This window comes from Chlamydotis macqueenii, chromosome 17 (genome assembly GCF_036417535.1).
Source record: "Chlamydotis macqueenii isolate bChlMac1 chromosome 17, bChlMac1.mat, whole genome shotgun sequence".
NCBI classification, from domain to species: domain Eukaryota; kingdom Metazoa; phylum Chordata; class Aves; order Otidiformes; family Otididae; genus Chlamydotis; species Chlamydotis macqueenii.
In genome coordinates, this window is record NC_141572.1 from 14,436,699 (window position 1) to 14,461,066 (window position 24,368).

The following is a 24,368-nucleotide window of genomic DNA, read 5'->3' on the forward strand; positions in this document are numbered from 1 at the left end:
GTTGTTTCCTTTGAGAGACAACCAGCTAGTTAAATAAATCACCTTTTTTTTTTTTAATAAGGGAGACCTTGTTGAGTTAGTTGGCCCATCCGGTGCTGCAGCAGGAGGCACACGCCGGACGGGCTCCCCCAGGGACAGAGGGCCGTCGCACACCAGTTCCCCCGGCTCTGGTTTCTCGTTAGGCAGATCGCTGCGTACTACGGTTCAGCGCTGCAGGACAAGTGTAATTCTTGGCAAGGAATGCCCGCACAATTGGTATCGGGAACAGAGGAGATCAGTCACACGGCGCACGGGAACCGCAGGCAGCACGCGTTCGCCGGACAGAGGGATGCAGGGCGGGATGGATGCAGCCGACCGTCACGAGTTCAGGAGCTGTGAAGGCTCTCGGTTCTCTTCCTCAGCCACAGGAACTCCTAAACCTAGGGCAGAGTCTGGGTTTAGATGGTGAAGTAGCCTAAACCAGAAACTGTGCCGTGCCCTCTGTCACGTGGCTCATTAGCAATGGGGCTGTAACGAGGTTCCAGCTCCGGACCCCCCAGTCCAGGCCCTCGCAGACTCCGGACAGTCGGTGTTTCGACGTCTCGCCCTCCAGCCGCGTGCCCTGGGTCGGGGTGCCTGTGACCCCGCAGGCAGGGAGAGGGGAGCGGGCTGCACACCAGAGGGCTTTCCCTGGGCTGCTCCCCGCTCCTCTCCAGCATCGTCCCAGCCAACATTTCCTTACCCGCACGCTGACATCTCCTCCCTAGCAGGAGGGCGGCACGGGCGGGCTGCGTGGCTTTCACATTTGGCAGGAAACTATTGATTCGCACTTTAAATGTCACGACAGGTTGTGCCGAACCTGCCATTTTCACCATTCTTTCACCATGCCTTCTGAATCACTCATTTAAAAATGAATTATTTATTATTTTTGTTTCTCACACATCACTGCCCAAGTCAGGCCCTCGGGCTGGAGCCCCAGCACCAAGACGCTGCGCAGAACGACCTACCGGAGCAAAACTCCAGTGACGAAATCAGATCCAAGGTTTGGTCCAATTGTTTAGCAGAGGACAACATTTGGCTACTGAAACATGATTCCCCTGCAAAGGCATCCGTTTATTTCCCCTCATTGCCAGCCTTCCTCCAGAGCAGCAGTGGTGAGACTCCAAGTGACTCAGTGGGCTTCAAATCTGTCATCAGGCTCCTTTGAATCATTATTCCTCTTTCTGGGACTTTTTTTTTTGGTACCTTTCCAATTGTGTATTATATATTTGATTTCCTGAAGCATCACGAACTGTTGGAGCCTCTGCCTAAAACACTGGTGATACTAGCTGTGTATGTACTATAATTATGTAATTATATGTATATGCATACAAATTAACCTGGCAAATGAACAGAAATTAAACAAGTCTACCAAAAAGTGCACCCCTTCACCTGTGTACGACATGCCAGAGAGCTTTAACGCTTCACAACAGTAAAATCAAATCTGAAATCTTAATGCAAATCACAACTGCCCTGTCCCAGCCGCACAGGGTGGCTGCTGGCCCCTCTTGCACAGAAAAGGCAAAGCATTAAAACCAGCTCGCCGGCTGCTGAGCTCTGCTGAACGATCCCGCTTTCAAGGTTGGATCCAGAGCCATCTGAAGTTACTGGGCAAGCAGGCTTTGCATCAGATCCGAAGTGGAGAACTTCTTCAGGCAAAAGCTTTTGGAAAAGGAGCTTTTATTAACAGCATCCTTCTTCGGTTCGAGTCATGGATGGGAGGAAGCTGTTCAGTGCTGAATGTAACCGTGCGGATTATCAGACGTCATAAATCAAAGGCTGGGAAGAGCGCCCTGCTTCCGGTAGCAGTCAGGGTTTTGACAGATACACACCAATAACCTCCTTGACGCTCTTTGTGTGGTAAGGACACTCCTGACGCAGCTAGTGATAAGACACAAAAGCAGCCTTTTCATTTCAAGCAGCGCAAAAAGCACGGAGAGGAGAACAAACTCTGGAGCGACCCCAGGAGCGCGCTACTGGAGGTCAGTCCGTCTGCCTTGTCAGCCTGTCACCAACGCTGCACTCTGCTCCCTGAACAGCACCAAGGTTTCCACGCTTCCTGCATTTTCTCAAATTCCACCTCAGAGTCCCAAATGACAGCCCCGGGGGCTGGTTACAACGCCTGCTTCGCTTCTGTGCAGTCACAGAAGATAGCTATTTCCCTCCTACTCGCACCATAGTCTCAGCAGTTACCGGGCCAAGTGACCTTCTTCCCTGCGCGCAGACGAGGCGAGGCATATCCGTCGTCCCTGCTTTTTCTCCCAAAGGACATCCCGGGGGGTTTAAAGACAGCCTGCCCCTGCGCTGTTTACATACAGGTCTGAGGGCACAGGAAACCCTGAAGGACTGTCACTTCTAAACACGTTGGAAAAATGGAAATGCAATGAAAGAGTTATGAAATGGCCAGAAGAAAATGTCAGTGTAATCTCAAAAATGGCACAACTGTTGTACTAAGTTGCAAAGTTGTGGAAATCGGCTATTCTATTTTCTAAGCAGCTGAAATACAATTACAGTAATAATGATGAATCCGCATAGCCCTGGGCTTTGCAGGTTTTCAGCTCAGCTCTACTTTTTCCTTTTTTACACTTTATCTTAATGATATATACATTAGTTTATCAAGGACTAATGGAAGTTGTAAGCCTTGCACAGCATGTTCTTCACAGTCACAGAGACAGAGGTGTTATCATTAAGCTAATGACCGGATGAATCCTACAATAATTTATTAAATATCCCTTCAATTTTCCATCATTTTCCAGTTAACACCCTGTATGTATATTCTTAGCATAAAGTCTCATCATTGGGTATTTGTCACCCAGAGCCAGCAGGGATGGCCCAAGATACTTCCTCGCTCACGCTCTGCAGGGCGTTGCGTCTGCACAGGGGCAGAACACCAGTTCCCTCTTTCTCCGAGAGGCTGCCGGGACAGCCTTCACCTGGCCAGCGGGACGAAGGGGTCGCTCAGCTTCTGAGAGTTGGAGTGGTGCAAGTTCCCGCGGGTGGGAACTCCCTCCTCTGACACCTGCGCACCACAACGGGCACAGTCCTGAGTGGGTTACCAGCACAATTCTACAGCATAAAGAATTGTCACTTAAGAGAATCAGTTAAAATAATATCATTTTCTGAAGCAGCTCCTCTGATCAGACAGCTTCTTAGCTTCTCGCTGCCTTGCATTTCTCTTTTATACAAAAGAATAATAACTATCTAACTTCAGGAGGAAGGATCTTAAGTGTGCTTATTAAGAAAAATCATTATATGCTTTGTTATTACCATTAATAAAATAATCAAAAATATATATGCTTTATTATTAAAAGCATTTTTTCAGGTGGCATTGTTGTAGCAACATAGCGCACAACAGCGTAAAGTCGTGTCAGTTAACTCTTCCAAAGAAAAGACATGTTCAGTATAGAATACTTGGAACATTTCACTTATTTTTAGCTCACTACGTAAACAATACGGATTATTAGTCTTTCAAGTATAAGGAAATAATATAAGTGGACATAAACCAAGACTTCCAAATCCTCTGCCTGCACTGAACTGCTGGCATGTCTTCACTATTGCTGTCTTCAGCCTTTACTTCCAGGTACAGAAATGCCTTGAGCAAACAAGGTGTCATCCATCATCTGCAGAGCAATGCTCCGTGCTCACGAACCCAAGCAGAACCAGTACGTTCAATATAAATCCCATAATGAAGCACTGCCCTGCATTTCAAATTATTAATCTACTCTTCAAGGGAATGAGTCAGAGCACGCATTTTTTGAGCCCCATCAGGACGACTGACAGTGGGCGCCTCTCACCTGGTGTATTTTAATCAGAGGTGGCCTCACGCTGTGCTGACCCTGACGTCCTTACCGCCCACCATTCCGATGAAAGGAACAATGAAATAACCGCTTGTTTGATGGGAGCAGAAAGAATGGAAGCGCCTACACAAAGAGGAACACGGGATAAAGACAGTGGTCAGAGACAGGTCTGAGTGCAGCACTCTGTTCAGGCATTTGTTACAAAAAAAGGAACCAGAGTAAAACTAGTAAAACGTCACGGTAAGGGGAAAGATGGAAAAAAGAAACAAAATTGGGGGGAGGGATGAAGAGAGCTGCTTTTGGCCAAAGAAGCCACTTTGGAGCCCTGAGAAAGGAAACTACTCTGCGTTTCATGATCTGACTGTTCTTACTTGGTGTGGTGTTTGTTTGTTTGAAGACATATCTGACCTTACCACAGTTTTTCATCATAACAGAAAGAGCCCACAGAACCTGAGTCTGGCTGTTCGGATCACACGAGTGAAGCGTATTAAGGGTGACTGGATGGTAAGGGAGGCGGGAAGGTACCTGGCACACGTCGGGGTTTGCCATTTCTCGCTGTCCAGGCGCAGAGCGGGCAAGGATTGCATCTCACATACAGGATGGGCACAAGAGCCGGCTTCTGCGGGAAGGTGATCTGAGGGATCAGGCTGGGATGATTCCAAATGGGATGCTCTCAGCCTCCGCCACAACCACGTGCAGATTTATTCTGCACCTTTACTGCACGCAGCCAATAATTCAAATGACATTTGGGTTGTGACTGCACCCCAAATAATATCATTCCACATCAGGTACCCCGTTTCTTCTCACAGGAAGCCAACTAGAAACTCTGTGTCTGTGTCTCAAACAGTACGAGAGGTTTGGAAGGGACCCATTGGGTCTCCAGGGTCAGTTCTCAGCTGTTGGTGGCAACGGCATCAGGGTAAGGCAGCTCTGGAAAGGATGACCCAGCGCCTCAGGACTTGAGCTGCTGGAAGCTCTGGCGTTCTCATGTTTCAGCCCAGACTCTTCATGGCCATCGGATACTTGTTTGCTCTTACACTCACATCACCCTTGCTCTTAAGGGAGATGTGTTTACTTGTGTGTTTACTCCCTGAAGTTTCATAGAGAACAACTGTATCACTTCTCAGCATTCAGTTTTTTGGCTAAACAAATTATTTCAAGATCCTTACATAAGAAAAACTCAGGACTACCCTGTAATTATTCTCCAGTTACATTTTAAGATTGTGTCCTTTCATTAAAAGTGACCAGAGACGCATAATTCCAGAGAAGGCTGCAGCAGAGCTTTGTACAATGGTATTAACATTTTCCCATTCTCCTGGAAACACCTCAGTTGACACGTGCTTCATCCTGGGAGTTTGCAGTCATCTTGAGATCAACAAATACACCTAGATTTTTCTCTTCTTCTGTCACTTCCACCTGATGAGCTCCCAGCTTGCAGCAGAGATTCTTGTTGGGAATTCTGAAGTGCATGACCTTGTACTTTCTCCTTTTAAATTTCATCCCATTCCCAAGTGTGCCAGCACTCAACGTTATTCAACTCTTCCAGCAATACAGATACTCCCTCCGTGGTGCGATGTCTCCCAACTTAGTGCCATCAGCAAATGCCATCGCCTCACTCCTACCTTTTCTTCCAAGGCTTGACTGAAAAATATTGTGCAAGATCAAACAAACGTTAAGCCACGCCTCAGGCCCGTGGTCGCTGCGGTCCAGCCCTCTGTTTCTGAGAGGGGCAGCCTTTAGGGAGAGCGCTGGCGCCCAGCCACTTTCTGCTCTCTCTTCCCTCTGCACGCCCCGAGCATCCCCAGGTGCTGTATGTTTGAGGTGACTTCCCTGACTTTTCCATAGAGCTATTTTTTATGGGCCTCTTCTCCATTAATTTACTGAATACATTTCTGAGCCTACTGATAGCCTCCAAGTCTACTGTCATCTGTCTGTAGCTTCTTACCTACCAAATAGCTCCCCAGATAATCTATACATTTGCCATGTGGCATTGTATTTAATATCCTATTAAGCCCACTTAGATTAAATCTATTCTATATCCATTGTCTGGAAAACATTTATCAAAGGTATAACCTTAGTTAAACACAATCTATCCTTAGTAAGGCCATGTTGCGTTTTACTTTATTTTCCACTTACTTCTCTGCTGCCGACCATTTTTTCCTTTACATTTTTTTCTAGGCTTTTAATGTACTTGAAGGCAGACTAACGGGTGTCTAAGTGACTGGATTGCTTTTCTTCCTCCTGCGTAAAACCAGACAGTGCTTCAGTAGTTCCTCAGTAATTCACTACCACCCTCAACCTCACAAATTAAGAACTTTGTACTGGTTGAGTGAGGATACGTTCCAGGTCCGTCAGAACTGCGGGCCTGGGAACGCCTCATTCCCTGAGCTGTGTGTCAGGTTCTTACAGGCCTTGCTCTCCCTTTGGGTACAGTAAATTCCATTTCCAGAAAATAATTTGCATTAGCTATCATCCTTTGCCCCAACCATCATAGAAAATAGAAGCAAAAGTCACTTAACATGGCACCATATCTAAGACAAGAAATGGAGAAACTCAGAACACAAGGCGTGGAAAGTCTCCATGCAGGCTGTTTGACCGTATCAGTAAAGATAATGCCAAAGAAGACAACTTGTGTCACTGAAATAAGCAGCTGGAAGTGCACAGCTTTTCCTGACACAGTGATGGCACTCCAGCTAGCTCCCCCTCTTTGAAAAACAGGAGCAACCAGCAGGTCCTGCTGTACAAAAGCCCCGGGTCTCCAGGATTCAGCTTCCTGAAGTAGGTCACATTTGATCCCTGTCCAGGCGTACTGCAAAAGGCAACCATTTAGCAGGGAGCTTTCAAAATTCATATTTGGCTTCCTAATGCTGTCAACACACATCTTTTTGAATACAGCTACACCAGGTGAGCATTTTTTTCCTTGCTTTTGGGTATAAACAGGCCAAGAATCCTGTTTTTCCCTTCAGTTACCTGTATTTCTTCCAAAATTCCTCTGAAGGTACATATTGACATTCAGATCACAGTTGCATTCAGATAATGGCTTGTTGTTGGAAAAAAAATCCCTTTAGAGGGGCCGATTAACTTCCTTTCAAATGTTTACTGTCCCTGACCAAGGGAGTGAAACTAGAAAACAACTCACTGCGCAGCTTATGTCTAAGTTTAAAGACATGAGATCCTGTATTTTGTATTGTTCTCTCTGAACTACTTCTAGCTTAAACGTGACCTAATGACAGACTGAAGTCCATCTGTTACAATGACTAGCCTTGGACTCAAAGGGAGAGCCCTGTGGATAATTTAGGAGTGCATTTTATAGCTACTTGCAAGCAAGCATTTCATTTCAGATCAAGGCAAACATGAGGAGCAAGTGGAAATATCTCTCAAAAGTACAGCCTGACCTACATACGGTATTGTAAATTAAAGATATGTATAAAAATAAAGCATTAACGATCCATCACACTTGCAACAAAACCCAGATACAAATCTTGCTGCTGAAAAGGAACTCTGTTGCACAAGGCTTAGTTAAAGCTTCATTTTGGAAACTGCAGCGCTTCCTGCCAGCCGTACCCTGCTACCTCTGACACTGCTGCCATTTGCCTCTCAAGCTTTCTCGTGCCTTTCTGTTGCTTAACGCTCATATCCCTTTTGCTTTATCGCTCGTCTCTCCATTTCCATGTGTTTTTTGGCTCCCATGCCTCGCGCTGGCTCCCCGCGCTCCATTACCTCATGCTCTAGGAGCTGCAGGCTGCTCGGGATGGCTTGGACAGCGCGACTACCGATGGCACGGGGCCACACATGTTCTTACAGCTGAGCTGAATGTCACAAAAGCCGAGGAAGAGAGCATCGGCCAGCAGGCCTTGCGCGCAAGAGCGGCTTTTACAGTCAGAGAAGGTGTTTCTCCAAGGGATCTGGCGGATTGCTGAGGAGGATCCCAGGACTGCAGGCCCGGCAGAGCTCCTTGGCTCCCCTCAGCACCCAGCTCCGGCCTGGGCCGCAAAACCTCCTCGCACCTCCCGCCTCAGCGGGGCGGCGGGCGGCCGAGGGCCGGGCCGAGGCCCGCCTCAGCCAGCTGCGGCCGGTTAAGCACCCTCCCGGGGTGATAAAAGGAGGAAGGGGCGAGGCAGCTTCACCTGCTGAGGGGCTGGGGGAGGGCAGCTGCTGGGCGTCGGGATGGCCGCGGCTTCGACCGGCCGCTTCCTGAGAGGAGACGGGAGCAGAACGCCGCTACCGGTCGCGCCTCTCCTCGCAAAGCGGGCGGAGGGCGGGAGCGGCGCGCGCCCGGCCCCGCCCCGCCACAGGCGGCAGAGGCGGGGAGGGAGGAAGGAGGAGGCGGCGGGAGCGCGCCTGGCCCCGCCGTGCCCGCGTCCCGTGCGGCCGCCATGTTGTTGTGGCTGTGAGCGGCGGCGGAGGCAGCCAGGAGCCCGGCGACCCCGGCCCAGGCAGGAGGCCGCGCCCCGGGAGGGGGTGTGGGGGGCTCCGCGCCATGCCCTGCCCCGCGGTAAGGAGAAGCGGGGGGGTGCGGGCTTGCCCCCGGGGCGTCTGGCGGAGGGGGGAGGCGGGCGGGCCGGCCTGCCGGGCCGGGGCCTGGAGGAGGGCGGCCGGGCTGTCAGCTGCGGGGCTGCGGCCCGGCACGCCCCCTCGGGCCGCGGGGTGAGGGGCAGCGGCGGGGACTCGGCTCCTGCAGCTCCGCTCTGCTTGGCCGGGGCCGTGGCGGGAGGAGGCGGCGGGCTGGGGCGCTCGGCCGGCGCGGCGGCCTCCTCCTCCTCCTCCCCGGGCGGGCGGGGATGCCGTCCCGGGCGGCTGTGGGGCTCGGGCTGCCGGGCGGGGGAGGGTGGGCTGGCCGCGGCCCTGGGCCTCACCTGGCGCCGGCAGCCTCCCCGCCCGGCCCTCGCTCCCTGGTGCCCGCGTAGCCGAGCCCAGGGACCGGCTGACGCCGCTGGCAGCCGTGGTGCCGCGCTGGGCTTCTGCTGCTTTGGCCGCGGGATCGCTTGTGTTCGACCGTCCTTGTGCTTGGGGCCAAAATTCCCATTCCCTTTATAAGTGGGATTTGTTAAGGCTTTTTGTTGACATAGTTTTGGGGCTTTAATTGTGCCTCTTCCCCGTGTTCCTCTTAACAGTCCTATTCTTTTGGTGGGATCTGAGCAGATGTTGCCCTTCTCTGGTAAGTAGTGTTTTGCCCCTTCCCCCCAACGTGGAGTGCAAGTTCCTTGCATTGAAGTTGTTCCTTCTTTTGATCGTTCTTTTAGGGAGTCCTGTTTTATCAACAGATGAGGCCTTGTGTTTCTTCACATCTCTCTGTACAGGAAACTGATTTCTTTCCTTTTCACACACACTTCCCTCCTTGGGGGGAAGGTTGAGTATGAGTTGTAACTCTTGCAGACTTCAAGTCTGATAGGCGCTTTTCTCCTGGGTGCTTCACCTGGTTGTTTTCTTGTGTGATGAGCCCATGTAACCACGTGCAATAAGACTTTCTTTTAGAAAAGAGCTTGTCTAGTGAATCATGGCAGGTAGTGCTGAGTGCGGAGGTGCAGCTTGGCTTTATGGTGAATGTAAAGGTGTATTTAAATGCCTGGGTGAGTCCATTGGGAAGGGATGGTACTGTGACCGAAGGAACTACAGCAGATTTCTTATAATACCTGTCATGCTCTAAGCTTTCTATACAGAGCTGAGGTGCTTTTCGTCTGTAACTAAATCATGTGCTGTAGTATTTGAAAATTAACTTTTTTGGTGGAGATGAAGGAATGCTTGTAGATAACTTGAGGGGAAGGAGGCTGACATGTGATATCTGCATTGCTTCAGCTGTTACTGATCGCAGTGCTTTTGGAAGATAGAAGTGCTTTCTTTCATGGTACAGGAAATACTGAACTGTAAGTGTTGAAACTTTTTGCAGATAAGTAAAGGTGGGGCAGAGGATTCTAAAATGCTTCAGTGACAAATGTTTCTGCCTATTTTGGAGTTTGGGGAGGGGCAAATATGCAGGAACAGTAATGTTGAGCAGTGGTGGTTTTTTGAGCAATTGCACTAAAAGGTGCTCTTGTCCTACTTCAAATGACAGGAGTGATCTATTGAGAACCGAGCTTAGTTCTCTTGCTGGCAGTGTTATAGGTGCCTCTCAAGGATACTGTTAATATCCATTGCATTAACTGTCTGCACTAGCAGTTATTAAAATATCAGTGTTAGCCTGCTTCAGTAACATGCTATGTAACCCACAAATGATACCAAGGAGGTGGAATAGGTCAGCTTGATAGGCTCTCTTTTTTTCAATAAAAAAGCTCATCTACAGCTGGAGGAGACAGAAATGGAGCATGCCCAGGCTTCTGAAGATAGAAGATACAATATTTTATCTCAGATCTCATTCCACCTACATGCAACCCAGGATGGTGAAGTATGTTGTCAGCCTTTCAAGAGTAGGAGGAACGTGGCTATGCAGTGCTTTGCTGGCAATTAACCCGTAAAAAAAGGAGTAACTTAAGGAGAAGGGTATTGTTAGGCTACTGGAGTAACGGGCAGAAGCCTGACAACTCTGCAGTAGCAAGGAAGAAGGAGTTGTCTCTGTGGAGTGAATTGGAGGAATTGGGTTAGCATCCAGCAGAAAGTTTGAGATCCTTTCACCTGCAGAGGTCAAAGAGATGTGATGGCTGTTCCTGCTCTGGCAGCTTCCTGCTGGGATGTGTAACTGGATATAATGAGACAAGCCTCCTCTACTTGATGTTGGTGGTGTCTTCCAGAGCCTGTGTCTCCAAATACTGCACTAGTCCTTACCAAATGTTGGAAACTAGAGTGAAAATCCACGTACCTAAATATGCACTTGTTTCATAGTTGCTTTTTTTGGCTGAATCAAAATAAGACCTCAAGGCAGTTATGTTTCTTTCAAAATAAACTTTTAAGTACTAAATTGTCTAATCTAATGTGCAACTGTTCTGTATTTGTCTCGAGCTTGAGTACCTGGTGGTGTAAAAATCTGCCTGTTAGATCCCAGATGGGTTTTAACTCTGAGAAGTGAGCTTCATGATTTGTAATTCCACCCCTCTTCCAGACATTGGTGCCGTAACTTCCCAGTGCTGTCAGGAGAACTTGTAGGAATGTGCCTAGCACTCAATTAGTGCTGTAATTCTTGTCTCCTGTAATTCTCCTACTGTAATTCTACTCTCCTGGTAGTGGTGTAGAGGATGTGAACACCCCGCTGGCCATAGTGGTTCTGAGAGGTTTTATCCCATAAGGAATAAGGAAGTCCTCAAGTCAGTCTCTCCTGATCAGAACTAGAGGGAAGACCAGGCTGTAGTAGCAGGGAAGTGGTGTGGCTTTTTCCTCTTGAAACCAGTGCTATCTTTCATCTTTAGACTGGTAGGAAGTGTCTGGAATGTGTTGCTCTGAGCTAAAGGTGCTCTGTTCAGTGAGTAGTAGTATGTGCCTAGAAGTGTGTTGGAACTGCAGCTCCATGCTGTGCAAGGTGAGCTAGGGAAGAAGAGCAAAGCAGCAGACTTCCTGGAATGTTAATTGAAATGGATAAGCTGTTTCTGGAGTCATTGATGTCCGTAAAAAAGCACTGTTTTAAAGGCTTAACTTAAAATATAGTTGTTGATACCTAGCTTTGGTTCATCTTCTGAAACACCTCTGACTTAGAACCTTAATCTAAAGCTTAGAAAGCAGCATGTGAACGAAGCATTGGCAGCTGAATGTGGCGGCGAGTTAAGCTGTTAGTATGCTCTGTGGGTCTTACTGGGGGAACAACTGGATACTTGAGAGGCATTGTTCCTCGTGGGTGTTTATGCTGAAAATGGTAAATGCAAAAAGTAAGCTTAGTATGATCCAGTTTGAAGTTTTTCTGAAATTTGTGTGTATATATGCATGAGTGAGGCAACTAATTACATTGTAATAGCTATCATGTAGCTGGTGGAACCTTTCCAAACTCTGATAAGGGAGGAAAAAAACCAACCCAAACTCCGAATAAGACTGCCTAAATAAGTGGTTCTTGTCCTTCCTTGGGAGAGTTGGATTTCAGAAGACTTGAAGCTGGATGGCCTTGTAAGTGATATTGCAACTAAACTTGTACAAGCTGCTGTATTGAAGTATTACCGCCTCTGAAGAAGTTAAGACTTTGAACAAGATTCTAGTGGAACTTAACGTTAGAGAAATTAGTCTGTTATTTTTCCTCTCTACTAGGGATGAAATGAAAAACTGTAAAGCATTGTTGATAGGATGGCTTGGGGGCAGGCTGTCGCACAAGCTACCAGCCATTGTAATGTGGTAATGAAATGTGTCCTCAGTAACATGAGCTGATAGATCTTTAGTAAACCACTCTTTTAGAGAAATGAAACAAACCCTGAATTGCAAATGCTTTAAAACACAACTTTGCAGTTCAGTGTTGGTTGGAAGTGGACAGAATGTTAAAGAAACCAAGCCCTAGAGAAAGCAAAGCAAGCTGTGCTTGCTCAGCACATCTCACTGTCGTTTTCAGTGTTCATTGTGATGGACTGACCAGCCATGGTGAAAATGGAGCTGGGCGTGCTGTTGACAGCTTTCATCTGAGATACTGATCTAGCTGATGCTTTTACTGACTTTTATGACACCAGTTCTTCATGGAATTATTCTCCACTGTGTGAATAGCATGGTAGTGGCCAGCTTCAGGGTTTTCAGCTATTTGTCTTGTGAAGCATTAGAACTAGCACTAGCTGCAAAGCCTGAGCTTAGCATGGAAAATTGTTCTGTCACCTATGGAGTTAGCTTGAAGCTAAAATGAAATCAAACTTGGTGTTAGTCCTTGGTCCTTAAGAAGAGCTGGGTGTTTGGAAAGGCAGGCGGAACAAGGTGCCCTGGTTTCGATTGTGTGGTACTTAGTTGCTGACTAGGGTTAAACCACAACACGGGAATGTTTGAGCTTCTGAGACTGGACTGCAAGGCAGGCTGCCATGGGCCTCTGAGCTTCCTTGGCATGGCCTAGAAGACAGCAAATATCTGTGTAGGAAAGACTTAGAGTCATAGAATAGTTTGGGTTGGAAGGGAGTGTTGAAGCCCACCCAGTCCAACCCCCCTGCCAGTAGCAGGGACATCTCCAACCAGATCAGGTTGCTCAGAGCCCCGGCCAACCTGGCCTGGAATGTTTCCAGGGATGGGGCACCCACCGCCTCTCTGGGCAACCTGGGCCAGTGCTTCACCACCCTCAGTGGAAAAAAATATTTCCTAATATCTTGTTCTTTTTTCCTAATGAATTGTTCTGATAGTTTGATGTCTTTTAACTCAGTCTTCTTCCTTCCTGTTGTGTATATTGATCTCAAGATGTATGTTCTGTGCTCCCTTGTGTTTGATTTTAGTCCAATCACTCCTTTGTTTTCTGCAGGGTGAGTTTGTAGTGCTGGATAGAGCTTCTCCACAAAACCTCCTCTAGCGTGGTGGCTGGTGTGTACTTCTGAGGAGAATAAGTGCAAGGAGCGCTAGAAAGCTTTTCTGCTTCATGGGCAAGCACGTGAATGTTAAAGCTCTAATAGTACTGTCTGTTTTTATCTTCTGGCAGAGCTTTAAAATAAGAAGCTCTGATTGCGTTTTAACTTGGTTACAGGGAGAATCAATGTAAGTGTGCTTTTCTGCCTGCTGGATTATGTTCCCGAGAAGGCTGGGCTGCTCAGCATACCTACTAGATCCTGTGAGGCAGAAGCAGGATTTAGGTACTTGGTTTCTTGGGCTGGGGCAGTTCTGTAGATGCACGGAGCTACAGCTGAAGGTATCTAGTGAACTCAAGGCTGTACACGCTTGGGGAATGTTGGATATCTTCAGCTGGGTTTTTGTATTTTTTTAATTTCAGAGCTAAAGTTGTTCCTTACTGGTGCTGTCTCTAGCAGATGTGCAGGATCTACCCTCTCAGGTCCTCCTTTCTTTAGCCCTTGCTGGGAAAAATAATTGGAAAATGCTTTTCACTTTAACCTTAGCTTCCTACTTTTCAAGGAAACAACATTGTCAAAGTAACTTATTACCTGTATGTGCTTCTCCCATGCTGTGAGTACACTGTCCCTGTAGATAAGACTTCTACCAAAGACTCTCTTGTTTGTGGTCTTTCTTATCCTTTTTTAAGAGCGTGGAAACGTTTACATCAGGGAAAACCAGTGAAAAGCTATACATCATGCTTTAACTGAGATTTCTGAAAACAAAGTAACTTGAAATAGGTCTCTAGCTAGGGTGCCTGTCTGATGTCTCTTGTGCATCTAAATTAATAGTCTCTTTATATTTTTGATTGTTCTGGTATTCTACAAGGTTTCGTTCCTAGGTTATATAGTCAGTATGGGAGGAAGTAATGCACTTCAAGTTGATCTTGTGGGTGAGGATTACTGCATTGCCATAATTAAGTCTTTACAGTTTTTCTTTCTAATAGGAGAGGTTTATGCACTGGTATAGACATTATTTATAGAAACACCGATAGAACAGTTTTCTGTTGCCCTTTTGTGGGCCTCATTTGCTTCTCCGACTTAGGACTAGGAACTAGGGCTATAATCAAATAATTCATTCTGTAGTATTACCTGAAAAGGCAGAGCATCAAGAAGAAATAGTTTTTCTTTCCCTGTGCCTTTAAAAGAAGGTTTTGACTCCTATATCAACTAGGAAAAGGCAGGCTCTTGACAGAATGAGACTGTTTACTCTCATGCTGCTTTTTCCACTTGTGGAAGTGCTTGAAGGAAATGGTTCTTGGCTGTGTGTGTGAGGAGAGGACCAAAATGCTGGTCTGCATGCTGAAAGGCGTAGGTTGAAATTGGGTCTGTGAAGACAAGATGCACTCGCTTAGCTTTGACTACCCTTGGAGAGTGGAGCAAAGGCAGGGCTTGCCTGCAGGGTGTGTTGCATTCGCGCTCTCCCCAGCTCATCCCTGTGAGCAACTTTTTATGTAGGGGTGATGTGGATCACAAGCTTTGAGTCCTGTGAGTATGACTCTGCTGTTTCTGTGTGGTTTGACTGTTCTGTGCAAGTTGAATTCTTTTGATTTTTGGGTTTCTGTACAGCTGGTGGCAGGATTTCAGAAAATAGATTGAAAAATCAGATCTTTCCTTGAGTCTTTGTCATGTAGAGTTTAGCACCTCATAGGTGAAGAAGACTACTAGAATTTTGATTTCAGTTATTTGGTTGCTAGAAATTGTAGATGAAAGCATTGAATTGTGAGTGAAAGTGAATGCTGAATTAAAGAAATTGAACAAAGATTGAGCACCCAGCGAGATTAGGAACAATTTAGTTGCACCTACTGTGACTGCTTATGGAGTCTTAATACCTTTAATGTCCTACAGTCTGTGTTACATGGATAAGATAGCTTTAGTACTTTTGAATTGTAGCCTCAATTTTGTTGTGCAGAAGATGCTAGAATGCTCCAGTCTAGTAGGTGATCTAGTATTAAGCTCTGTTGCATCACTCTCGTGATACCACTGCTTACTTTCAACATGAGTTTAAGTCCTAAGCTGCTCGTGGAAGTGGTTGCAGCTAGGTTTGGAATTGGTGGAAAGTGCTCCACTAGAATTTCCTGTCTGGTAGAAGGGAACCAGCAGCCTGGCTCTCCTTGTTTTCTCTGTGAGTAGATTAGGAAGGGGAGTAAGCTAGTTGCTGTGGCTGTTTGATTTCATCTCTGGTAGCTGTAATTGACCTAAATGTGTACCTGTGGAAGCTTTACTTATTGCATTGCTATCTGTAAGCTTGTAATTGCTATAATTGAAACTTAAACTTGAGATAAAATGGGATGCTGTGAAGTTCTACTGTTTGTAATTATAGTTTGTTGCATCCTTGATAGGGTGTTTGCTTTGAGACCTTTTCAGACCTAGTTCTGGATTTCTTGCAGCTGAAGACTGTTCTCAGTATTACTGATCTCCAGCCTTCAGTGTCTTCTCCAATTTTCAAAACTACTGTTATCAAAGCTGACTTTTACTATTCTGTGGCTTCTCTGTAAGTTCAGATTTTTAAAATACTTGTCTATCTCCTGACCAAGAACAGATCAGCCAAAGTGAGATGCTACGAGAAGAAAACTCACCTGCCATGTTGCAGAGCAGCTTTACCTGAAAATTAATATGTAGGCATTGCTCTGTCCATTCTGCAGACAGTTTGCTGTGGTCTGACTAGAGTAAAAACACCTTTTCTAAGCGTTGTGAGTGGGTAGATTTCATTGTTCTATTTGATTTTTCCTTATTTCACTTCTGAGAACAAATATGTTAGTGTAATGTAGGCATTGTTTAACTTCTGATCCAAGAAATGAGACTAAAATATCTAAGTAGATTGCATTTCTAGGTTATTTTGATTATTTGCCTGTAATAAATGAAAGCTGAAAGCAGGTGAAGTGTACTTGATCTAAACTTTCAAGTTTATTGCCTCTGCCCGCAGACTTTTTCCTTCTTTCCATCTAAGCACTGTGCATGTATTTTAACAGTGGATAAACTTTTTACCAAACTAATGACTAAGTCTTGTCAAACAAGTGCTCATCTTTACAGTTTAGTGTTCCTGTTCTTTAATTCTGTGGTGATTGGTGGCTGTACCAGCAATGAGTATGTTTGAGAATTCAGATTCTTAATTTTCTCTCGCTGCTGGTAGCAGGAATTTGCTGTGAACAGGGCATTATATTCTGGTTGGGTACCCACTATAATTAAATTATCATCTTTGTGTATGTTCAGTGAACCTGTCTTTGAGTAACTTCCAAAAGAATGCACCTTTTTGCACTTTGGGAAAATCTGAACTCACTGAGGAAAAAGGAGGAAGATGGAAAAGGTAAATATTTTGAGGTCTGCTAGGCTTTCCTTGTAGGTTTGGCTAATAGATTATGGTCAAGGCATAGTTGTTTTCTAATGCAGAATACAATAGCTTGCTTGTTTTCTTTTTCTTTGGACTGGAATCTCTTAATCCCTTCAGACTCAAGCATGAGTATCACATGATGTGAAGGTGTTTGGTTAGTGTACTTCACTGCTGCAGAGCATCCCTGTACATAACAGATGCATAAATTGGGACTGGAGAGAGAAGCCACGTGGAAATTTTCAATTTTGGAAATCCATGTCTAAGTGTTTAATTTTTGTCACTGGGTTGTGCTCTGGCAAAACCAAGGGGAAGCATCTGGTCAGTTAGACTTCTAAGTAAAGAGATCAGATTTCTGCTCTAAAACTGGTAGTTCATGATAGAAGCACTGCAACTTCAATATACTGATAGTATCCCCCTGCATTCAGTGTACCTGCAAATGCTCAAACCCTGTGTGAGGGTATCTGTATGGAAACTTCCCTGCAGGAAAAACTGGTGGTACAGCTAATCTTAGGTCTGTCTTTCAGAGTCTGTGACCATATGGGACATCAGTGGATATATAGCTGTGTAAGTAATACTGATAAACCCTTCTTAAATAAAAGAATTATCAATGTTTGTTAACAGATCATTTCAGAAAATGGTAGCTTCTTGTATAGCTGCATGATGGTAACAACATGCCCGGTCAGTCTCCTGTTGCCTTTTCCCCCTTTGGTTCTGCAGGCTCTAGTAGTTGGAATCAAAATGCCTTCCGTGTCAAACTGGGATTTTAGCTGTTAAATGGTAGGGTGAATGCTCGTACTTGATGAGGATAACTGCTAAACACTGATCTAGTGAGAGGACTAGACAAGATGAGTATGTTGGGATTTTCTAAAATAGAATAGAATTCCCTAAAGTGTTGAAATTTAATAATAACCTGAGGATGATAAAAAAACTCCAGTGGCTTAAAGATGCTGATCTTGACTCTTGGTGGTGCTTTTTCAGAATTTGGTATGTTAAGCACCAGATCCCTTGCTTTGCTTGGAGTAGCTTCAGTAACTGATTCTATCGGCAGCTGAAGCCAGCTTCTTCCCAAGCTGTTTTACTCGCATTGGAAGAAATGCAAAGATAATTGGGTAGCTCTATACTTAGCTCATTACTCCAGGCAAATTATCATTTGCTTCTCCAGTGTTGACTGGTAGGCTGCTTTAAGAGCTGTCTAGCTTTCAATTGCTAGGTCATTCTGACTCCTCTGCAGTATTTTTATCACATAGGCACTTCTTCCTATGAACTTGTGAAAGGCTGGTGATATCCTAACAGTGGAAGGGTCTGAGGATGGCGATTCTTTAGTAATTCACTGAGAGAAAAAAAACTAATGCCAAACCTGCTGTTGTAATCAACTTGGAGTAGGAAGCAGTCTTGAAACCTGCTTGATATGGTGGTTACCTGCGGAGGGTGATTAGGTTCATTACTGTCACTGCCCTGGCTGGTGCCTGAACTGGGTGGATGTGGTGTTCATGTGGAGGACTCAGCGTGGGGAGCTGTGGACAAAGGACAAAAGGATTTAGGATTTAGCTTGATTTGACAAGTGTAAGATAGATATAACAAAGACAATAAGAGCTATTTCTTGCTTTCATTTTTTAAGACTAGCTTTTTAATAAGCTGTTTGTATAAGGTTGAAGTTTAGGTGCTCCCGTCCTTTCTGAGGGTCACACCCAGAAAGCAGTCCTATTAAAATTAATAGTGCTATTGCATCATTCCCTAGACCGCCATGTTCTCATTCAGCACTAAGGTATGAAGACTTTTCCTCTTGCATAAGACAACTTACTGGTTCTGGTTGGGGAGGAAGCAGTTTGGCAGCTCGCTGAAGAGTAAGTGGCACGCTGCTGTGCCCTGTAGCTTATTTTTCGAAACATTACTATTTCAAGTTATTGTCCAGCTTTCTAAACACTTAGCAGTAGGCACAACTGCCTGAGACCGGACCACTGCTCACACAGTGGCTGTCTGGTCAGCCCTTGCTGAGTGCAGTTCCTTCACTGCTGCTGGCATACTTCTTGCTCCTAGACCCAAACTGTTTGGCATTCAAATTAAAGGCCTAGTCGGGCTAAGCTTCGTGTACTTGAACATACTTCAGGGCCCCCAAAATTGCAAAGTGACTTCATCTGCCTTGTCTCCTTTCAATTTCTAGGTATTTATAACAACTATTATTGATTTTTCCGATTCCTCCAACAAAATTCAGATTTTAGTCTCACCATAAACACTTACTACCATGTGTCAGTCCCAGCAGATCAAGCGGTGTACTGGTTAAGAAATATTTTTTTTCTAAAAATGCACTGCAGATTCAGTAACATTTGTTATTGAGCTAAACTGACTTCACTTACCAAAGGCAAGGAGTGCGAAGTGAAAACATGCCTTGTCAAAAGAAGTTGGTCTTAAGTAACTTTTATCATCGAAAGGGCAAGAAGGGACTTAAGTTTTTTTTTTGTGCAAGAATTACTGTATTAGAAGCAAGCAGGTGGGCTGGGGAGAATCTAGGTAAGCTTACAGTTTAAAGAAAGGTCTAATGCCAAAAAACCCTCCAAAAACTAATTTATGTGCTTAAACGCCACAATTTTTCTACTGAGTCTTGCCAAGACAATTAAAGAATTCCTAGAGCCAGTTTGAATTTCCAGGCTGGGTTTGGAGTGTTGTAGCTGCTTCTGCAGGTGCAGAGAATACTCAGGTCTGTTCAGGTAGGCTGGTGAGTCTAAGTGGTTTTATTGCTGGAAAGATCTTTCGGAGTCTGAAGATTTTGCTGTGTAGCACACTTGTGCAGTTGCAGATGTGGCCAGCTGGGGTTTTTTACTGCTTGTAGAAGGTCAGCTTTTGAACTTTCATGAATTGATGAACAGTAAAATTTAAACTGGTGGTGTAGCACTCTTTTTCTAGAACTTCAAGCCCCCAGTTTGACTCTGGAAAGCTTAGGAGGAAGAGTAAGGTCCCTGTGTGGGTTGGTGTTCTTAAGATCTGCTTAACTATTTGTGGCTAACTAAAATGCAAAAGGTGAAGGCATACCTGAGGGCCAGTTCAGAGAAGGTGTGTTCAGCTGAATGAAGATCAGTTGTGGTAAAACAACTCAGTGCATCCATCATGTTTGCAAAAGATCAGCACCGTGTTTCAAGAGCAATTAGTCAGGTTTTGCCATTGTATTCTGCCCTAGGTGACTTTATGCTAAGTATTGTTGAAAGACTTGACTTAGCAGAGTTTGTACATGTTGAAACAAATATAATGGATTGAAGCTTGTCTCAAGAATTTGCTGCTTGTTAGCTGACTTCTAAAGAGTCACTTTACCTCTAACTCCTCAAGAATCCTGCTGATTACTTGGTTTGTTTTTTTTAATGATGCTTTAACTAGAGCTCATAAAGAGTTTGAACAGTGTACTGGCGGTTTATTGCATGTAAGAATGTGGAAGAGAAAGTTGTGAGTCTCTGAAGCTGGGAATCCATAGATCGTGCTGAGTGACAGCTCGACCTCTACATGACATTCAGAGCATCTTTGTCATGTTACGAAAAACTTGTTGCCTGGTGCTGATCTGTTGCTCCAACTTAGAAATTTTTGTAACCTTTACACTCTGAGTGTAGAATAGGAATTTATCCTGTCAAATCCTGCGTTTGTTTAAAGAGTTAGCTCCTACTTAGTCACCTATGTCCTACATCTCTAGATCTCAGTTATTTAAATACCAAGGTGTGTGTCACTCTAAACTTACTGGGCAGGTAAGTTTTTTTTTCCTGTAACAGAAAGAAATGTGACCAGTAGCAAATAGAGCTCTGCCTATCTTTTTACATCTTATTCTTTTTTGTTTACGTACACTGTTGAACTTCTAAATTAGGTTTTAGGAGTTGGTCTGCTGGTGAGTTTTTGTCTGGAGATTTCTCCAAATACTTCTGAGATGAATGGTGTCTAAGTTCAGCTTTATTTTGGAAGTGATGTATTTTACATTGTATCTGATGTCAATTTTGAGCTTTCTTTTTGGGGGAGGAATGGGAGAAAGTCCTTACTAATGTTTTGTCTAAACAAAATAGGCTGGGTGAATACTATAACATATACTGGGGATATGGAATATCTTAAAAATGAGGTGCTTCATGAAGTGGGTTGAATGGAAGAGCCTGAAGTTATCAATTTTTAAGTAAGGAGTAAATATTCTAATTTATCTAGTTAGCCTTGCTGTACTTTCAAGGCTCACTGAATTTTTGAAGGGAGAAGTAGCAGATTTTTTAATGTAGAACAGTAGACTTGGATTCTATCTTTTCTTAGTATTTTGAGGTAGCTTGGTGTAAAGTTTTCACAGAAATGTTGTTCATACCGAGCTGATGGGATGGGAGTTAAGGCAAGTTAAGGTCATGACTCAAATATGGTTCTTTCTCTTCCTTTCAGTACTTTATCTCCTTGTCACAAGTGACACAGCCTTCCTTACAAACAGATTTGAATTAGAAATCTGCCACTTAACCTTTGTTTCAGTGTTGCTTCGGGCCACTGCATCTGAGTTTAACTTGCAGTCTTAGTGCCATGTTCAGAATGACTAGTGATAGACCCTGAACGGGGATCTTTTTAATACGGTGCTTCTAGACCAAGGTTGCTGCAAGTAAAGCATTTAACAAGTGCTTCTGCAGTGCTTTATCTTGCTTCTGTAGGTGAAATGGCCCCTATCCTGTAGTAAAGTTGCTGGCTTACAACAGCCTTCATGAGGTAGAGTCCTGCTAGCGCGCAGTAGTCTGGGACAGGTACAAAGCGAGGGCTGCTTTATGGATCATGCGGCTCTGGAGCCAAGAATACTGGCTGCCTTACGGCACTGCGGTGTTGGGCTGAACTTCTGGTGCAGGAAGGCTGAAGTACTGAAAAGGAGTGATTACTACTGATTTGAAATTATCCCTCAAATGCAGCTCCTGGAGCTGTTCTGTACCTCAGTCAGACCAAGTTTGTCACCTGCAGAACATGCAGCTCTCCCAAGGCTTGCCTCTGCTGTCTGGCCCTGGGCTGTGTACCTCTCGCGCTGCTCGAGTTGTACTCGAGATTTATGCAGGAAGTGGAAGCAGATGCATTCCTTTTTCTCAGAGCTATTTTATTAATTGTTAACTGAAACAGTTGAATTGCTGGTTTTCGTTTAGTATTTGTGGTAAGATATGTTACTTGATAAATGCTCCTGTGTTTTCCACAGATGTTCTCCACCGATAAAATGTGCTTAGTCCTTGTGGGTTGTGGAGTAGTGGGTGGTTGGATTTGTGGATGTTAAGGTAACTTCGTATTTAATTTAGCAGTGAGAACTAATGCACTGAGGCTTCATACTGCAAAGTTACTCAGTAACTCTTTTTGTCACTGAGCTGCAAAAGAATAATGCTGGTGAACTTAGCAAGGTTAAATGAAAAATGTACATAACACAGATGTATGTATTTCAGAGCCTGTTCTTAGGTGGTAAAGCCTTCGCTGGTAACTGTACTCAAGCAGATATTCCTCCTGGCTCTAACAAGACTAAAAATGTTACCATAATACCTATACAGTTAGGACCTCTGGCTCTTGTTTCTGAGGTTTTATTTTGTCTTGAGTGTAAGCAAAATGATTACCTGTCAGCTTACTGTAATGCTGAAAAGGCATGATTTGCTTCAAACTTCTTAAAGGAAAACAGAACGTATGCATTGCTGTGTTTGCTCTGGTGTGAGTTATGTCAGAGTACTGCCAGATCTCTTCCGTGAGATCATGTGTCAGTCTGAGGTAGAAGCTAGTCTGTTAACACATTTAATCTATTTTTGATTTGTCGAGGTCTCAAAGGTAGAAACAAAAAGCACTTTGTCCTGGCTAGTCTCATCAAGAGTGACACTTGAATCACCCTTTCTAGTTGTCTGTTCACTTATTTTCCTAGCATACTGCTCTTGCTGAGTGAAGCACGTTGTTCTGTAGAAGTCACTTCCACTGTCTTAAGTTCAAAGGCTTTCATCTGTAGCCTGAACATCTCATCCTGGCAACCTCAAATGAGGTACCTGTTTGAACAGTTCTAAGTTCAACCTCGTCAGCATAAGTCAGTGAAACTTCTCTGGCAACTGGTAGCCCTTCTGTAAAATAAGGCTGTGCCAGGGCTGAATCTTGCTGCTGCCTTCCATCATATCCTTGATGTTATATCTCCTTTCCCTCAATTGAATGAGAGTGTCGCTGAAGGTACTTTTTGAATGGTGTAGAAGAAGCTCTAGAGAACCTGTATTTCTGGGGTTTTGGTGGACACTCAGAATCATTCATGCTTTTTTATGCTTTATTGCTGAGAGAATTGAAGTCTGACAGAATATCCTAGAAATATTGCATCCAGGTTCCAGTTCTTTTTTATGTATTGATAAACCTTTCTTCATTGCTGATACCAAGTGTCTGCATACAGTAAAAAGTCTTGAGTCTTTACCTTGCTATATAATTTTCATGTGGCCATTTTCTGAAGCTCTAAACATCAGACCTTTAAATTTCTCATGCATGTTAGAGCTGTGTGAGAATTTCCTTGACACTTGCAGGCTATCATGAAGTATTCAGTTTATCTTTAAGTAGACTGTGATTTCCTACTGTTTACTTCATGCTCTTCAGGTCTGTTTGCACTTACCTTAGTTAAGCAATAATTAGCTCAAAGCATTGAACTGGTTGAGTTATATTAGGAGAACAAACCAATAACCGTAATGCAGTAAGCATTATTGCAACTTCCTGGTAATGAAAATTCCAGTAGTGGAACACTTAATTTAATTTTTAAGCTTTGAGAAAATAGTGGTGGTGATAGAACAACTTTATAACTGATTCTCCTGGGCAGCTGCTTAATGCTAGCAAAATCCTTGGGGTGTGCAGGAAGAACTGTAGTGGCTTTACAGCTGTTGGGGATAACAGCTCATTCCTGTTGTTAATGTAGGGAATGACTGAGCTGCTTGTTCTTCACATTTGAACCCCAAAGAATGTGGTGTGCACTTATGTTTTTTAATTACTGATGCTTCCACAGAGGCAGTCTAGGTGCCATTGTTTACTTCCTTCTAGTGACTCTGCCTAGATGTAGTTAAGCTGGAAACTGCAGAGTTAAGGACACCTGGGTATTGCTGTCCTGTGCTCCCACCAGACCACACAGTTGATCAAGCATGTGTCTGTCTCCTGATGTGTGTGTTCAAAATAAGTAAGAACGGCTTGCTAAGTGATAGAATGTAAATGGTTTTAAAAAGAGACAGGGTCAGGCACAAGATCTGGCTTTAGGTGAGAAGAATCTTAAGGGCTTTAGGGTAATTTTTGCGTACAGCTGGTGTGGACCCTGGCACTGAGGATGCTTCCAGTAAGGATTAATCTCTTTTGGCTGCTGATGGCAGCCATGGCAGTTAACCAGGAAAACTTGGTTAACCAACTCTGCTGTAGAAATTGTATAGATACAGCCTCTTAAGACGCCACTGAAAAGCTCTGAAGAACTTTGATGTCTTGCTGTTCTGCGGAAGGACAGCTCTGACTCAGTGGGGAATGTAAGCATGTGATTAAACTCAAAGCAGTTATTAGGGAAGGAATCAGGATTGTGAAGGCTTCTGGCCTCACAAGTGAGGGCATCAGTTCTGTCCCATTAACCTCTTAAACAGTATACCATCTCAAACTTTCTTACCTCACTCTACTGTTGTGCTTACCTTTAGGCACTGATTTCCAGCTCTGTAGGCTGAACTGCAGCTGTATGCTCTGCTGATGGGTGTGGATGGGCACTAACTGCTGGGTAAGCACCTCAAGACTTTCTGCTTGGCAGTAAGTGCCTGTGTGGAGATGATTACTCAAAGACTCCAGTGTGCCTGCACACAGATGTTCTTCACATGCAGG

At 44.7% G+C, this 24,368-nt stretch overlaps 1 protein-coding gene and 1 long non-coding RNA gene across 3 annotated transcripts in view; one reads left to right on the top strand and one right to left on the bottom strand.

Moving 5' to 3' along the window:
- Positions 1–20: 20 nt before the first annotated feature.
- LOC147598647 (uncharacterized) lies at positions 21–6,024 on the bottom strand. The gene is made up of 3 exons (XR_015260470.1): positions 4,341–6,024; positions 3,813–3,938; positions 21–3,084 (listed from the first exon to the last, which is right to left on the bottom strand). It is a non-coding gene; the product is annotated as an uncharacterized LOC147598647 (long non-coding RNA).
- Positions 6,025–8,152: 2,128 nt separating this feature from the next.
- MTMR3 (myotubularin related protein 3) overlaps positions 8,153–24,368 on the top strand; it is a 79,379-nt gene continuing 63,163 nt past the window's right edge. Inside the window, exons 1-2 of one of the 2 annotated variants that reach the window (XM_086761118.1) lie at positions 8,153–8,310; positions 8,930–8,973. The gene's annotated coding sequence lies outside the window, so the exon portion shown is untranslated. The remainder of the gene's footprint in view (positions 8,311–8,929; positions 8,974–24,368) is intronic. The other variant, XM_086761120.1, reaches the window with a different exon arrangement.